Source organism: Canis aureus, chromosome 18 (genome assembly GCF_053574225.1).
Source record: "Canis aureus isolate CA01 chromosome 18, VMU_Caureus_v.1.0, whole genome shotgun sequence".
Taxonomy (NCBI): Eukaryota; Metazoa; Chordata; class Mammalia; order Carnivora; family Canidae; genus Canis; species Canis aureus.
Genome location: NC_135628.1, coordinates 6,186,974 through 6,205,049, shown reverse-complemented (window position 1 = coordinate 6,205,049; position 18,076 = coordinate 6,186,974). Strand labels below are relative to the sequence as shown.

The window sequence follows — 18,076 nt, the reverse complement described above, 5'->3', positions numbered from 1 at the left end:
CCGTGGTTGAGTGTCTGCTTATGGCTCAGGTCATGATCCGGGGGTCCTGGGATTGAGTCCTGCATAAGGCTCCCCGCAGGGAGCTTGCTTCTCCCTCTGCCTATGTCTCTGCCTCTCTCTCTGTGTCTCTCATGAATAAATAAAAATCTTTATTTTTTTTTTAAAAGGGAGATGATCAAATGAATGCCAAAATGTGCTAAGTTTTCTTTTTTTCGGGGGGGGGGGGAGGTGTTCTTTGACGAGGTAGAGTATACTTTATTGATACATGACAAGATTAAGGGTCCCCAAGCTCCTCTCCTTCTTCAGAGGGTCTGATATGGAAACTGTGGAGGTCAGGAGATTCTCAGTGTGCTGGGGATGAGCTGGGGCAAGGACTCTCCAGCAGCCGAGGACTGCTTCCTCTTACTGGGCCTGGTGGCCCAAGGGGCTTTTACTCCTTGGAGGCCACATGAACCATAAGGTCCACTACCCAGTTACTATAGCCAAAATCATTGTCATACCAGGTAATCAGTTTGACAAAGTAGTCACTAAGTAATACCAGCCCCAACATCAAAGGTGGAAGAGTAGGTGTCACTGTTTAAGTCACAGGAGACAACATCATCCTCAGTGTAGCCGAGGATGCCCTTAAGGGGGCCCTCCGATGCTTGCCTCACCACTTTCTTGATGTCATTATACTTGGTAGCTTTCTCTAGGCAGCAGGTGAGATCTGCGACTGATGTTGTTGGACATGGAGACATGGAAGGCCATGGCAATGAGCTTCCCATTTAGCTCAGGGATGACCTTGCCTACAGCCTTGGCAATGCCAGAAGCAGCAGGGATAAGGTTCTGGGCAACCCCTCAGCTGTCACATCACAGCTTACCAGAGGGGTCATCCACAGTCTTCTGGGTGGCAGTGATGGCATAGACTGGGGTTATGAGTCCTTCCATGATGCTGAAGTTGTCATAGATGACCTTTGGCCAGAGGGGCCAAGTGGCTGGTGGTGCAGGAAGCATTGCTGACTATCATGAGGGAGTTGTCCTACCTCTCATGGTTTATACCCATCACAAACATGGGTGCAGAGTAGAAGGGCAGAGATGATGACCCTCTTGGCCCCACCCTTCAAGTGAGCTTCAGCATTCTCCACGGTGGTAAAGACCCCAATAGACTCTACAACATACTCAGCAACAGCATCACCCCATCTGATGTTGGTGGAAGCTTGCTCCTGGAAGATGGAGATGGCTTTCTGTCCTGTTCTCAACCTTGATGGTGTTCTGGAATTTGTTGTGGGTGGAACCATACTGGAACATGTAGACCATGCAGTTGAGGTCAATGAAGGGGTCACTCATGGTGATAGTATCCACTTTGCTGGAGTTATAAGCAGCCTGGGTCCGTAGGTGTCTAATATGGCCAAATCCCATTTATTCCAAACTTCACCATTGTGTCCGGGATGCGGCTGGCACTGCACCAGAAGATGCAGCTATCTGTCAAATGGGAAAGAGCAGAGAGCCATGTGCTAAATTTTTATAAACAGCTTCATACTGTCTTCACTGCTGGAGCAGAACTGGGTTCCTAAGTGTTTCATTCTCCACAGAGACAAGTTTGTGATTAGAGACTACAACCTAAACAATCACAAATCATTTCTATTATGAGCACAACAGGAAAAACCTTACAGATTATAAGGCATTCTATATATATAAAAAGATCTACTGTTTTGTGTTATTACCTTTTCTTATTATAACTGATTTGTACATTTACTTAGAGTTCAAATTTTACTACTTTTATGTGATTATTCCAGTTAATGAATGGGCAACATCCAGTTGATATGTCAAGATCATCCAGGTACTTTATGAATGTAATAAAATATGACTGGCAGGTAGTGCCCTAAAACATCCGATTTCTTTGCATTGAACCGTATGAGTCATGTATTTGAACCATAATACAGTATATAAATATGATCATAAGAATTAGCAATTAGGGCAGCCCGGGTGGCCCAGTGGTTTAGCGCCGCCTTCAGCCCAGGGCCTGATCCTGGAGACCCAGGATCGAGTCCCGTGTCGGGCTCCCTGCATGAAGCCTGCTTCTCCCTCTGCCTGGGTCTCAGCCTCGCTGTGTCTCTCATGAATGAATAAATAAAATAATAATAATAATAATAATAATAATAATAATAATAATAATAAAAGTATTAGCAATTATTTTTCCATGTTTTGAGCTCTTATTTACTGAATCAAAAGTTTAAATATTATAAGATGTATAAAATTGACAGCACCTTGTAGGAAATCATTAGAAATCATAGATGAAATAATGATACAGGAAGCACCCATATAAATAATGAGTCAGAATGTGTTTCAAAACAAATACATACGTATTTAATAAATACCAGTGTTTAAAATAATAGTGTAACATATATGTATTAAGTAAGTTAAATACATGCAACATGTATTAGAACTAGTTTATAATAATTATTAACCATATAGAGTGAAAAAGGCAAGAAAATACGTAACTAAGTCTTAAGACAATTAGTACAATAGGGCAGACTGTGTTTCATGCGTATATAACACAAGCGAATGATGGGAGATCCATGGACATAATATGTTTATTAACATTTTTTCTCTGCTTCACAGAAAATCTCTGCTCAATATACTGTAAGAAAACAAAAATTTTGCAAAATTAGTCTCAAATGTCTTTAATTCTGCCAGCTAAATTAATCTCTGAGGGAAAATATAAATTCATAAACCATCGCCAATCTGCAAATGTTGTTTGGAGATTGGGCAACACAGTAACATGCTGAACAGATCAACAATGCAGTCCTTCTCTAACACAGTGTTTGCAGAAAGAAAAAAAAAATTCTGCTGGATTCATCGCCCAATATCAAGATTCCTGTTTCTAGAACCCAGTAAGAATCTGTGCTGCCTGTTTCAGGCATGATGATCTCCAATTCTGTTTGAGATAAGAGGGGCATGACGTTAGCACTTCTAAAAGGGAAATGGAAAACCAATGATTCAATTGTTAGAACAGCACGCTGCTACTGTACTTTCAAACCACCACCTCTCCTGCTTCGCTTACGAGCATTACCCGCCTTGTGTCTCATTGGTTTTCTGTCTCTTCCCTGCACACAGCAGTCATGCCCCTCCTGCCTCATGGCCCTCAGGGCTATTGCTTCTTCAGGGAACACTAGTTTCCAGGATATGTATATGTTCCTTCCTAAAGGAAGTGTTCCCTCCTGCAGATCTTTGATCCAATGTCAATCTCGCAGTGAGAACTTCCCCCTGCTTAGAACTCTAATCCTTCTCCAATCCATCCTATGGCTGTTGCCTGCTTTAATTGCTCTTATTTACTTGTATTATTTATTGTCTATCTCTAACCACTAGGATGTAAGTTCCTTGCAGACAGAGGTTCTTATCTCTTCTGTTTATTGATGTATCCCTAATCCCAGAACAGTGCCTGGTACTTATGTGCACACAGGTATAACATTTTTTCAATGAATGAATGTAAATCATTAAAATATTTCATTGAAGGAAAAAGGAAAAAAATTTCTCCCCAAATAACAACATGATTATAAAACATACCTCTCTGTAACTACTTAGGTCTAAGTACTATAGCTTAAAACTAGCTAAGCCAAACTCCTAAGTCATTTCTATCACCGACTCAGTCAGATAAATGTTTTTCTCTATGCACTGATCTTATAATCTCTTCTGCTCCAGTTCCATTTATCCTGCATATCAACCATTCTGGTTGCCAACTAGAGTTCATCTCTCACTTCCATAGTATTAAGGGAAGTATACAAGGGAAAAACACAAGCAGACGATGTAATCCTTCACTTTGATAAAATTAAAACACGCACTGTGTTTACTTGGCTGGCCCATCTCACCATCCCTCCTTCTACTACCACACTTTTTGAACATCAGGAAGCAAAAAACCAAGACAATATTGTGCTTAATATTAATTAAAATGATTTACAAGCCCAGTTATTTCCTACAGTAATACTTCTAGGGTTATGTTGACAGATCCATACTGAAGGCAATTAAAGTCACAGAGCCCCCCCTTTACCAAAAAACAAAAACTAACCAAAGAAATTCTTAAACATTTCCTTTTTCACTCAAGATTATTTGTTGGCTTTAGTTAACCCGCAGAAAAATGATCCAATGTTGAGGGGTGGGGAACAGAGTTTACTAGATTACAAGCAACTATTCCCACTTGCAAACTAGCAAATTAGAAGATGAGTTGGAGCTCTTAGCCCTGTTCCATGAAAGTGAGAAAGTGAGGTGTCCACATCACAGGAAAAATCACTGCTCTTGAAACATTTTGAAAGGCTCAGCAAAAAAAAAAAAAAAAAAAAAAAAAAAAGAAAGGCTCAGCAAATAAAACACAAAAGGTCAACTGACTCAGATTAGACATTGAATTTTTTTAAAAAAATGGACTATATATAAACATGTTACCTCCTTTTTGCAAATAACATAAAAAAGTTACTACATCAGAAGAAACTAGACCAATTTTGATTTCTCTCATTCTCAATGACGTTTCCATTTCTGAAATGGAATCTATCCAAATCAGAAATGTTTAATTATTTTACTTTGCATTTGTATGTGCCAACCAAAATACACAATAACCTCCAATATTAAAAGTTATAGAATATAATCTAATTAAGTCTAGATTTTCATAATGCTTTCATAATCCCAAAACAGTGAATTTCAAAATTAATCCTGTGGAAGTAAAGGAATCTAAATGACCTGCCATTTTAAACACAGAAACACCAGTCATTTGAGAGACCATGTCGAGTTAAGGATATGGTACCTGGAGTCATCGGCCCTGGGTTTAAATCCTGCCTCTGTGGAAAACTCTGTGACCTCAGCAGAGTTATTTAGTATCTCCATTCCTCAGCATATTCTCTTATATGAGGATAATAGCCTCTAATTCATCAAGTTAATTGAGGATCAAATGAAATAATACAAAGAAGGCCTGTGATGATGTCTGGAAAATACTAACTACCAATAAACAAATATCTGCTTTAGCCAAATAATCTGGGGGGTGGAGGGAGAGAGTTAGGGCTCAGCATATCCTGCAAATTGTTACAGATGACATTTTTTAGCTAAAAAGAGAGGGAGACCCCTGTTTTTATTAAAAGAAATCGGTACAAAGGTGATCTTAAGCCAGGTGTTAAGGGTTAAAAACTCTCAATTATCTAGGATCATGGAGGTTACGCAATGTCCTCCTCCAAACTTCCCAAGTCTGTAAGAGTAAAGGATTTGCGGATAGAAGGAAAACATTTCTTAATTATCCCTTAACCATTACTTTATAGATCTTCAATATAATGGATCACCTTTTTTTTTTCTTTTTTTTTTTTGTAACGGATCACCTTATCCAAAAATGAGCTCAGACTAATTACACGTCATCTGTTAAAAAATACATACATTAATTCTATATGCTATGAGCAAGGTTTTCTACTAAAATAAAATTGCCTGTTTTCTATATGCCTCAGAGTCAGCTCAATTATTACCACTGACTGACTTGATAGGAAATTTTATTTAAAAAATATATGCATACAGGTTTAGAAGTCAATCTTATCTACATGAAGATCTTCTCTTTAGTTTTATTATGTAAATTTAATTATAAAATATATACGACAACTTAGCACTAGTTAATCCAGTAAAGTCCATTTTAGTAGCACTCATATAACTGTTCAACAAATATCTTCACCTGTATAAATATTTATTTTCTTATCATAATTGTAGAAAAGTTAACAATGCCAAAACGGCTCGATTACTCTCCATTTAAGAGATCTTAAGTTTTTAATTAAAGCTCTGTATTTCCAACTTGATATCTCACCCTCGGCTTGATATAAACTTACGTATAGAGACGCAAAACATACTGTGTATTTATAGGTGTTTCTGTATATTTAGTATATAGTTAATGAAGGTCAAGAATAAAACTGCAAATGAGGTTTATGGGAGTGTTGTAAAGGCTCATTATTACCATTGTGTGGGGAAGTATAATTTTCTTAAGAGAAATGATGACATATACATAATAAAGTCCCTGTCCGTGTCATGACAGCTCAAGAGCATGCCATCGTTACCACCTATGTCACACCGCAGGTGTGCCTGCTATATGGGTGACAGCCGCTGACTTCTCTGATCAACACATAATTATCTCTGAATAAAAATGCACGTTGAAGTTAGCTGGACATAATGGATTGAAGACCCAGGGCAAAATTATCTTTATCATGGCACATAGCACCACCTGGGGGTAGGAGAGGGCTAGAGAGAGGTGTTGGCAATGATGCAACCTTGAGAAGCCTGCTGTGATGTGGGTACTTCTGGGGTGTTCATGTTTATCCTGCCCGTCTTCTTTTGGATAGAAGAGGTCACTTGGTTAATGGTTAGGATGCTCCTGGCAGAGAAAGGCCCCACTTATCAGCGCTATTCTCCACTGATCTAACTGTATATCTCCCTCTCAGCATCTGGATAGTTTCCATTTGCAGAGTTCCCTTCCCCCATAAGATAATAAATATCATATCACAAGGATGGCAGTGCTCCTTCATGGAACACTGACTGTTTATTAGAGGCAAAAAAGTTTAAGAGAAATGCTAACAATGTTCATTAATGGCCCGCATCCAGGTTTAATGAGGCATGTCAATATGCGGACTGGGCAACATCAGTGGCATAATAGTGGTGGTAAATGGGAGTAATTGTATCCAATTGTACGGCACAGCTTCCAGGAATGAGCCCGAACTGCCAACTGACAATGACAGAGCAATTATGGGAAGGCAAGCGAGCTGTGTCAAATTAGCACTTGGTGAGAACTCATTTTTCAGAGATGTGCTTGCTCTACACCACCACAAGTGATAGCTACTTTATTGTGAGTGATAGGAAGACCAGCACTTAGACTGATGTTCTGATTTGTCAATAGCTGTATTTGAAAGCTTAGTGTCACAAATATATAGAGATATTCAGGGAGAGAGGCACACTGCTCATGATCCGAAGGATAAGAACGTTGCCGAGAAGGTCATCTGTCAGTGTGAGCTGTCAGAGAGAGATCACACTCTATGAAAAGAGAACATTCAGCCGACTTAAGTAATTACCTTTGACTGAGATTTGAAGATGTCTTCTTTTGTTGGCCTACATTGACTGCATAATTTATAATTTACTGCAATCAGCAAAGGGCCAGGACTTGTAACTAAGAAAATTCTTATTTTATTTCCCATAATTACTTTTCCTCTCTCCTTTTTTCTTTTTTAACTCCTTTAGCACTTCAGAAGTGTAAAGTGGGAAACTGATGAAACTGATTTTTTTCTTTCTTTCTTTCTTAAACAACTCAGTCTCGAGTATATCAGAAACAATATATTTACTTTTGACTGTTGTTTCACAGAGCCATACCTCTCTACCATCACCCTATAAAAGGTATGAAACACGCCTTTATCCTTGATGTATTTTTTTCTTGCTCTGTGGGATTACTAAAGAGGATAAAGGAATAATTCAATTTTGTCTCTGAAAATGCAGAAGAATAAGAAAGAAAAAAACAGATTTGGAGTACTAAGCACTGAAATTAGAATTCAAATATTCATCAGTTTGATTGAGTTGTCATAACTATAAAGAGGTAAGTATTATAGCAAATATTTCAGAACTGTATGGATTAACAGAATTTTCAATTCTTGTTGCATTTTCCCCCGGGACATATCACAGGATCAGTGTTTGTAAAATAATTACCTTGCCTTTAATGACCTTATGCAAAAATATATTTTGTGACCCATTACATTCTGGAGGGCAATAAGCATTAAAATTTTATTTTTTCTATGTTTTTAGAAAAAGTGGTCACTTAATTTTGTTGGCAAAAATATAATAGGGAGTCCCAACTGTAGCTTCTGACTTTTTTTTATTCCCTGGGTTGAAAAAGAGGAACCTCTGAGGAAATATTAAACTTCTATTCTTCGGCATTATTATAAAATTCTTGCTGCCTTTTTCTTCCCCCTAATAGTGACCAATGGCTTAATGAATTGTAACTAAAAATTACCAAGATTAGCCTGCCTTCTGGCAAAAAACTGTTGTTTAATTCTAGGTGTATTGATTTACTGAAGAGATATTGACAAAAGAATTAATTTAAGTACTTTAAGTCAATATTACTTTAGTGGAAACTCCACCTTTTAGGTTTAAAGAAATACTCTTAAGGACACTCCTCTATTAATACGGTGTAAAATTACTGTCATATAATAAACGTTCATTTCTTCCTATCTAAAAGTCTGCATAGGTTCTCACTGCTTTTTCTTCCTCCTAAGACCCTTCAACAATTGTATTTGAAATTAGTAATTATGGGTTTCTGGATGTTTGCAGATGTATTTAATGTTTCCTCTAAACTTTAACAATTCTGCTAAAAAAAAATATTTTGTTTTCCATAGTTTGCCATCTACTACCTGAGATTATTTTAAATTACATACTTTGATGTTTCTGAAACACAGTTTTAATTTTTTTTTAATATTTCAGAATTCCTTGGACCATTCCGTTTCCCTATTGTAGAAAGCTGTTTAATTCACATTGCCTTGAGTACAGGCCCGTCATCTATTCTTATAGTGACTGTGCCACTTAATAATGGAATAGTGCATCAAAGTGGCACTTAGGTCTCAAATTGTTATGTATGACTGTCAAAGCGGCAAGAAGAAAGAATTAAAAAAGGGGTTGGTCGGGGGAGAGAAAAACCCTTGATTTGTCTTTACTACTGAAATGTGAATTTGTCAGCCAGGTTCTGAAATCACAACAGCATTGCATCCCCAGCGAGATGTTGAAAACTTGACAGGTACATATTTTTTCAACTACAAGCACTTCTATAATGAAAACTAAATACACAAATCTTATTTATTTATTTATTTATTTTATTTATTTTTTGCTCTTGACAGATAGTTGTTGCCAATGGGATTTAATGTTCAGGTTTGGGTTGTCAAGGGAAATAACCATAAGCAATCCAAAGAGTCACGATACAGATATTCAAAGGCAAAAGCCTGGCTTCTGTGATATACTGAAAGGATTTCAGTGCATAATTAACTTAAGTCCAAACCACTGGCACTTAATCTCCCCCCTAATGGCAAGTAAAGCCCATCACAGCCTCAATCGGGGGGACAAACTGTAACTTGTTTAGTGGTCACCAAGGCTTTTGATCATCATTGTTTTTTTGTTTTGACTTCATCGTTTAAAGATGAGTTTGCTTTGGTCTGAGATTTTTCCACTTATCACTGCTTATTCTCAGGAAGAATAAAAGCATAAACTACGATCCAGCATTGAATTGTCATCCTAAGTATTTTTTAAATCTCCTTAACTATCCATATCTCCAGAAATATCTACTTCTGAGTTGGATTCAGACTTAGCCTGTGTATATAATTTCTCTGGGTATATTTTGTGCACACTGTACGTGCCCTGACAACCACTATTAACACCTACAATGATGCTCAGTGTGTGATGATTATTTACCTGCTGGTAACTTCGCTATATAACCAAAAACCTTATGAATATGCCTGAACATTTTGTATAGGGAGAGAGCAGGAGACCTGTGGTTGTAGTGCTATTTCCTAGAAATTATAAATTGCAACTGGTTGTCTTCCACTGCTCTATGTGGATCAGTCTTACAGAATTGCATTCAACCATTTGCCTGGAGCAAATAATATTTTTGACAGGTGAGTGGGATTTTGCAAGGCTAGGTAACACCACACAAACCACATATGAATAATACTAAAAACTACAACTCCCATCGTGCTCTTTAATTGAACATTAAATAATCATGACCTCATCAGAATTTTCTTTTAATTTTATTTTATTGTGGTAAAAATATGAGATTTATTCTCTTAATGGGTTTTTTTTTAAGGTGTACGATACAGCATTATTATCTCCAGGCACAATGCTGTACAGTGTATCTCTAGAACTTACTCATTTTGCAGAACTGAAATTTCATACCAGTTAGTTAGCAACTCCCCTTTACCCATGCTCCCACACTCATACCCCGGCAACCACCTTTCTGCTTTTTTGCTTCTATGAGTCTGTTTTAGATAGTCATGTAAGTGGAACCACGCAGTATTTGTGTTTCCATGACTGGTTATTTCACCTAGCACGGGGTCTTTTAGGTTCACCCATCTGGTTGCATATTGCAAGATTTCTTTCTTTTTTCAGGGATAAGTAACATTCCACTGTGTGTGTATATCACATTTTTAAATCAATTAATTCACTGGACAGTTAGATTGTTTCCATATCTTGGATCTTATGAATAGTGCTACAATGAACGTGGAAGGGCTAATACCCCTCTGAGATCAAGATTTCAATTCCATTATAAAAATGCCCAAAGGTGGGATCACAGGATCATTTAACAGTCTCGTTTTTTATTTATTTATTTTTTGAGGAATCTCCTATTTTCCATAGCATTGCATCATTCTGCATTCCCACCAACAGCATGTAAGAGTTTCAAATTTTCCAGACACTTGTCAATACTTGTCTTTTGTTTCGTTTTGTGTTTCTTTTTTTTTTTTTAATTATTTATTTATTTATTTATTTATGATTGTCACAGAGAGAGAGAGAGAGAGGCAGAGACACAGGCAGAGGGAGAAGCAGGCTCCATGCACCGGGAGCCCGACGTGGGATTCGATCCCGGGTCTCCAGGATCGCGCCCTGGGCCAAAGGCAGGCGCCAAACCGCTGCGCCACCCAGGGATCCCTCGTTTTGTGTTTCTTAAGTCATTCTAAACAAATGTGATGTGATGATACCTCATTTTGGCTTTGATGTGCATTTCTCTGACAATTAGTGATGCTGAGCATTTTTTCATATGCTTATTGACCATCTGTATATCTTCGTTGAAGAAATGTCAGTGGAGTTTCTTTGTCCATTTTTAAAATTGGGTTATTTGTATTTTTTCCTATTGAATTGTATGAGTTCTTTATATATTATGGATATTAACCCTTACCAGATTTTAAGGATTGCAAATTATTTCCTCCCATTCTCCCATAAGTTGCCTTTTCATTTTGTTGATTCTCTTGCTGTACATAAGCTTTTCAGTTTGATATAGGCCCATATAATAGATGTTCAATAAATTGAACCAATTATTGTATACTGACTTGGTTGACAATTGCATTTCTGCATGTTTTTCTCCCCTTTCCAACCAGCTGTAAGGCTGCTATGGGAAAGGACAGTAGTGGTCATAAGACTTCACCAATAGTGTACGTGAAGTTCGTGTTATATGTGAGCTGGCTTTGAAACTTGCTTTGCCAATCAGCAGAGATAAAAACAAATTACAGATTGACTGATTTAATGATTAGTTGTTCGTTTGCCTGATTTAGTTCCACTGGTCTATTTCTGATTTTGTTGCCTGTGCTTTTGGTGTCAAATCTAAGAAATAATTTCCAAGACCAATGTCAGAAAGCTTTTCCTGTGTGTTTTCCTCCAGGATTTTTTATGGTTTCAAGTCTTACATTTAAGTATTTAATCCATTTTGAGTTGACTTGTGTATATGGAGTAAGAAAAGGGTCCAAATTCATACCTTTTGCATGCGGATATCCAGTTTGCCTGCACTATTTGTTCAAGAGACATCCTTTTTTCATGTGTGGTCAACAGATTAATACAGACCTTTCTGAATCACATCTCAACTCACAGAAAATCAAATCAACATGACAGCCTTAGAAATGAATCTTAGTATAACTCAGCTCTTCAAATTGTTATCACAGAAGTTTCTACGTTGTCTCACTCTTCTGGTAAGTAAAAATTGGGATACTTCTAAAAACTATAATTTCAAAAGACTGCTGCAACTTAGTCATTTTAGTGTTTATGTCTCCAAACATACACTGATGTAACTCATCTTCTTTTGCGCTTTTCCTTACTGTCCACATATAATCTATGTAAATTAATTCTTTCTATGCTACTTTCAAAATCTATTCTAGAATCTTTCTACTTCTGTCACCTGGATCAGTATAATAGCTCTAACTAGTCTCCCTGCGTCCACCATGGCCTCTTCTGTAATTGACTCTCCACATGCAGCAGAAGGGATCTTTTTAAAATAAAAATCGGCCATGATCATTTCAGTTGCTCCCTTTACACTTATGTTAAAATACAGTCAAAGGTCCTAACTAACTTGATATTCACAGTAGAAAAATCAAATCACACTCAAATTCTTGATGGTCCCTGCTCCTGTGGGGCTCTTACTATTACGTGGTTGCTTTTGTCTGATCCACAGTTTTGCCAAACTAACGTCTCATGTAGTGCTCAGCACAGGGATTCCTTCTTCTGAAAAAAATTTTACTCCCTTCTCCTACAACGTACATAAGACCGCCCCCCTAAATATACTATAGCACTGTGCCACGAGCCTCCATCATTGCATCTATTCTACAAAACTGAGTTTTGTGTGTGTGTGCCTCTCCCCGCCCCCCAGTAGAAGATGTTAATCCCAAGGACTGGGACTGAGTTCTATTCATGGTCCTGTCTTCTGAGACTGGCAAAGTATCTGTCATTATAGATCCTTAATAAAATTGAGTGAACGAATGACTCAATGGATGAATCACTCCCTGAGCAGGAATCACTGTTACTACACATAAGTGACTACAATTATAACATCTAAATTCAAGACCTAGTCATATCACCTCGAGAAAGAAAAACTCTGCTTCTTAGTTTATTCACTTTAAAAATTTCTCATAAAGTCATTAGGCAGTAAGATATTTACAGAAAATAAAGTGTCTACTGTTTAGCAAGCCTTCAGTAAATGCTTACTTCATGTGGCTTCCTTCTCCCTTTTTCAACTGAACTCCTTATTTAAAACTGTACTTTCAATTAATTTATTAGAGAAGAATGGGACTTCTTATACAATGATCGCTGAGAAGAAAGCAGAGGACAGGAAAAATATACTTAGTATTTAGTCTAAATATGACATAGCTATGATTTTTTTTCTTATCTCATTCATTTTAAGTAAGCCTCACCTGTCCACATGTTTACAATAATTGTGGCACTCCAATAATTCTGTTCTCTTAAACTGCCTCAGTATTTACTAATAAATGCAAGGCAGGGACATTTCACTTGGCCATCTGAAATCTGAATAGCTCAAGGTTATAGGACTCGGTGAGTTAACAGCAAGAGATTTGTGGTTTAGCAGGCAGCTCTCTAACATACTGTCATAAATGGACCAAATGAAATACTACAGGCTGTCTTCTTCTAAGAGAATCTTTCAGCCTGTAGTTATAATTTCAAAAAAGTTACAGACTTCTAAATATTCCACACATTGATGTATAAGGGTTTGTAAAGGAAATCATGTGAACTAATCATGTCCATGAAGAAAATCCACTTATACTTACCTGATAGTTTAAAGAAAATCACCCACACAAAAAGAAATTATTTTCATAAATAAGTGATATCTTAAACCACCTCCAGAAATATATTAATATCAAACTACACTCTTAAAGCCAGTCACTATAAAAAATTATATTTGATCTACCGATGCCCAATCTGGAGAGTCTGCTTTTCTAAATCTTTACACAACCTGCAAGTTATTTCAGGATTTAGCAGCACTATAAAATCTTAATTTACATGTATTTAACAAATAAAGTGTACCAAAATACAAACCAGGTTGATGAAAGAGTCTTTAACAGAATTGCTGTTCTTGTTTTTTTTCATGCAGGAATTATAATTACATATTAATCCAGAGTCCTTAGACATTGTTTCTTAAAACTAGAATGTCCATAAAAAATACAAAAACTCTATTCACATGTTCAGAAATTAGTGGCTTCTTTGATCCTATCAGATTAGCCATAATGTAATCCTATGGCAAAGTTTTTCCCACATCTTCCAATATTCACCATGTATGTCTAACTGAACTAGGCAAAGCCTCTGATAAGCAGTCCCTGTAGATTTTTAACCCTACTAAGCCTTCAGCAAAATTTTCTCTGGTATCAAAAAGGTAAATGAAATTAAGAAGCAATAATATATGGTTTGACTTCCTTATTTTTTTTAATCTTTGATCTGGAAGACATATCTACACTGTCTAGTTACTGTGAAACAAACCAAACCTAGTGTGTTCACCATTTGAAGCCTGAAGTCAGTGCTTCAAAACAAACAAACAATTAATAATGTTTTCTTTTATTTAATTCTGATACCAGTTTATTTATGACATTTTAATTGCAATCCTGAGATGATAATGTCAGATGTGCCAATTTGACATCAGAAGAAGATTAAAACCCAAAGCAGGTGAACATCTATCATTCTAAAATGGTGTTATTTTTACTCAGGTAAGTTTTCCAATGTATTTAAGAGTTGACCTCTATCATGATTTTTTTTCAAGAGCAAAAAGAGAAAATATCACAAAAATAGAAAATAAAGCTAGCCTTCATAAAGTAGAGCATGGACTTTTCAAACAGCAATTCTCTCACTTCCCTATGAACATCAATAGCATTGCAAACCAGACATATAACAAAAAAAGAGAAATACAATATACCCTGAAAGTAGAAAACAAGGTCAGAGGTGAGCTTTAGCTAAAAGACTTTCTTTAGGCGACAGAGACGACAGCAAATCAAACTTATGCTTTCTTTCTGTTCGAACCCTCATAAAAAAAGCCTAATACCTCAGGTTTTTATTTTTAATTTTCCGTCCATGGAGTGCTATATTAACACTTTCCTGCTTTGTTATTTTCAAGCATATTATGCATCGACCAGCACTGAAAGACTATTAAGAAAAAGAAGGGAAGGAGGAGGAAGAGAGGACAAGAGGGCTAAAGAGAGGGAGACAGGACTGAAGATGGGAAAGAGGGAGGGAGACAGAAGGGGAAAAGATAAGAGAAGGAGAGGGAGAGAAGAGGGTAGAGAGACAGAGACTGAGGGAGGAAGAAGGAAAAAAAAAACAGAAAAGAAAGGGAAGAGAACAACTGGAGGGAGGGAGAGACATGTTTTCATGTCAATCTGGTAAATCGGATTTGGGTAAGCAACCCTCACTATTAATAGATAAATCTAAAGAAGTTTCATGGCATAAGGCCTCTCTAAATGATTTTACCGGGTACAAGATCAGATACATCCATTTTTATCATTCACCTACTTTATCATTTCCAAATTTATTATTCTTCCGTCCCTTTTATTAGGTAATTCTTTTTTAAGACTTCATTTATTTATTCATGAGAGACACAGAGAAAGGCAGAGACACAGGCAGAGGGAGAAGCAGGCTCCATGCAGGGAGCCCGATGCGAAACTCCATCCCAGGACCCCGGCATCACAACCTGAGCCGAAGGCAGATGCTCAACCACCGAGGCACCCAGGTGCCCTAGATAATTCTTATAAAACTCCATCTACCATATTTTTCACTACTAATTTTGTTTATCCTTCAGAAGTATTCAACTCCTGGTGACTTATTTCTATTTTCTCTAATGTATTCGTTACTTGTTCCTCTTTGCCTTATCCCTTTCTCTTCCTAAGTTAAGACGTCATCTTATTATAGGAATATATGTGGTAATATTACTTATATTTTTTAGGTCCAGTCTTAAAGAATGAACCAAAAGCAGAGTTGAGTCATTAGGGTAATAATCTATCTCAATTACCTGAATTAACCTTATTCAAAGCTCACTTCCAAAGGGCAGATTGTTGTTTTACATAAACAAATGCACTTATTTATAAACAGTAATTGTTTAAATACTTTATAATTAATCAAGATTAATATAGAAAGAATATAAAGCATTTTGACTTTGCTCTGGTTATGTATTAAATAATATATTATTTGTTTTTTTATGAGAGTATCACTCACCTACGCAACTGCATCTGATTTTCGCTTATTTCATTCTGTCTTAAAATGTGCTTAGCAATAACAAAGGTGTCTACGGTGTAATAGAAATCTTTGTGGGGAGCATTAGATTCATAGGTCTATCTAAGAAACAGTGAAGGAATTGGGACGAAATTCATAGTAGGGGGAGGGGAATAAATGGTTCTATTTGTAAAGAGGAGGGGCACAGAACACTGTACAACAATTCTCCCTGAAACATCTGAAAATTGATCTCGGTTTGAGCTGAAGTCCTCACCAGCCTCACCTCAACAAAGTGCCCAAATGACTTTTTAAAAGGGTACAGCTCAAACCGGGGGAGAATGAGGGAAAGGGCAGGTTTGAAACTTACAGTGTTTCTATAATCAATACTCTGCTCCTGAACAAAAGTGTAAAGAGGCGCACAAATGTACTAAACCGCATTTCAAAAATGACATCGTAATTGCTGGCACTGCCCAGCCTACCCTGGCCTCAGCATTGCCAGGTTTTAAATTTATTTCAAACTGTTCTTCCCAAGTCTGCCTAATTTTTTTTTTGTCCAAATAGCAGCAACTTGCAGTTAGTGAACAAAGCTTCAGGATTTTTTTTACTTACAGCTAAATTTAACTTTACCCATCCAATAAAAAAGAAATAAGGGAGCCTTTATTATCTCCCTGGATTTCTGGGTATGATACCACATCATAGAGAAGTGGTTATTAGAGACAATGGCCTACCAAGGTGAAGTTTGTAATAAAGCCTATTATGTGGTTTCACCATTGACACTAATGGAATGTAACAGTGATTTAGAATGATTTAATGGTTCCCAGGTTGTGCTCTAATAGTGCTCTTTATATTATGATGTATATCACAAAACCTAATGTGGCTGTTGTGATATATTGACAGTATTCATGCTGTTTCATTTTTTTAGGGGAATTTAAAAAACTGTCAAAGAGGAAAATTAATAGGCTGCAACTGCTTTATTTTCAAGGGTTCTGTTTTTTAAATGTATGTGCATAAATTTCCATTTGGTGCCACTCTTAGGCTAATAAATTCATTTGCATTTTTATTCTGAGATAATAAAGAAGTGTGCATGTGTGTGTACACTTATGCGTGTGTATGTATGCACTGTATAGCTATACATAAGTATTTGTGTTTGAAATTCAACTTGGAGAAGACTCACTGTCATTTTATAATAAGTTTACAAAATGGTTCCATTAGATTAAAAGGCACCTGAAGGAACATTACGGAAGAAATCATAGTTTTTTTACCAAAGATAAATTTTTCTAGTTTGAATTGTGAAGTAAAAGACTACAGATTTAGTACTAGCTCATTAAAAACAAAAACAAAAACAAAAACTCCTGAGTAGCTGTCATGTAAGCTCTTAGATTTCTGTGTTAAAGAATAGATTTGAAAGAGCAAGAGAGACATCATTATGTTCTTATAGCTTGTGTGTATCAGGGCAATGCTTGATCTTTTAAGTATCGCGGCATATTGTGAACTTAGAAAGTAGACAACACTGCAAATTTTAAGCCTATTGTTTGTTGAAAGCTGTAGAACTAGAGGGCTGTAGATAAAGGGGAAAGAGGGAAGTTTTCAAGAGCCTCCACATTTCACCTCTCAAACATCTGATCCTATTTTTTTTAATTTTTTAAGATTATTTATTCATTTCAGAGTGATAGAAAGTGAGAGTGAAGGGAGAAGGAGGAGTAGAGGGAGACGGAAAGAGAGAATCTCAAGCTGACTTGGCGCTGAGTATGGAGCCTGACATGACACTCCTGTCTCATGACCCTGAGATCATGACCTGAGCTGAAATCAAGAGTAGAACGCTTAACCAACTGAGTCACCCAGGTGCCCCTAAATGAAATTTTTTTAAGTAAACTCTACGACCAATGTGGGACTCAAACTCATGACCCTGAGATCAAGAGTAGCATGCTCTACCAGCTGAGCCAGCCAGCTGTCCCTATTTGAGCCTACTTTTCAATAATCTGATCAATTTGTTTTCTTTCTTTGAACTGTATTACTTCCCCCTTTCCCAGGTAGCAATCGTTTCTTAAGAAATCTAAAAAGACTTTCTATAAATCCTACTTATGAAATTAAATTTATGAAATTATCTCCTCTTTCCAGCCAACAGCAATTTTCATGTTTCTGATCCTCCCCCCCCCTTTTTTTACAGGCTCCTTAAACTTACAACATTGCATATATTTCAACATTTAAATAGAAGCCCATTTTTTCAAAAGCAATTTTCTACTACTTTCTCATAAAAATATAAAAAGACAACATTCATAGTTTTACAAACCCGTATTTAGCCCAAATAAAGATTTTTCTACAAATGATACCTCTTTCCAAAAAGCTTAAAAGACATCACAGAATGTCATACGAA

At 36.8% G+C, this 18,076-nt stretch overlaps 1 pseudogene; it reads right to left on the bottom strand.

The window, feature by feature from the left end:
* Window positions 1-430: 430 nt before the first annotated feature.
* On the bottom strand, window positions 431-1,417 carry LOC144288245 (glyceraldehyde-3-phosphate dehydrogenase pseudogene; annotated as a pseudogene).
* Between the last annotated feature and the right edge of the window lie 16,659 nt (window positions 1,418-18,076).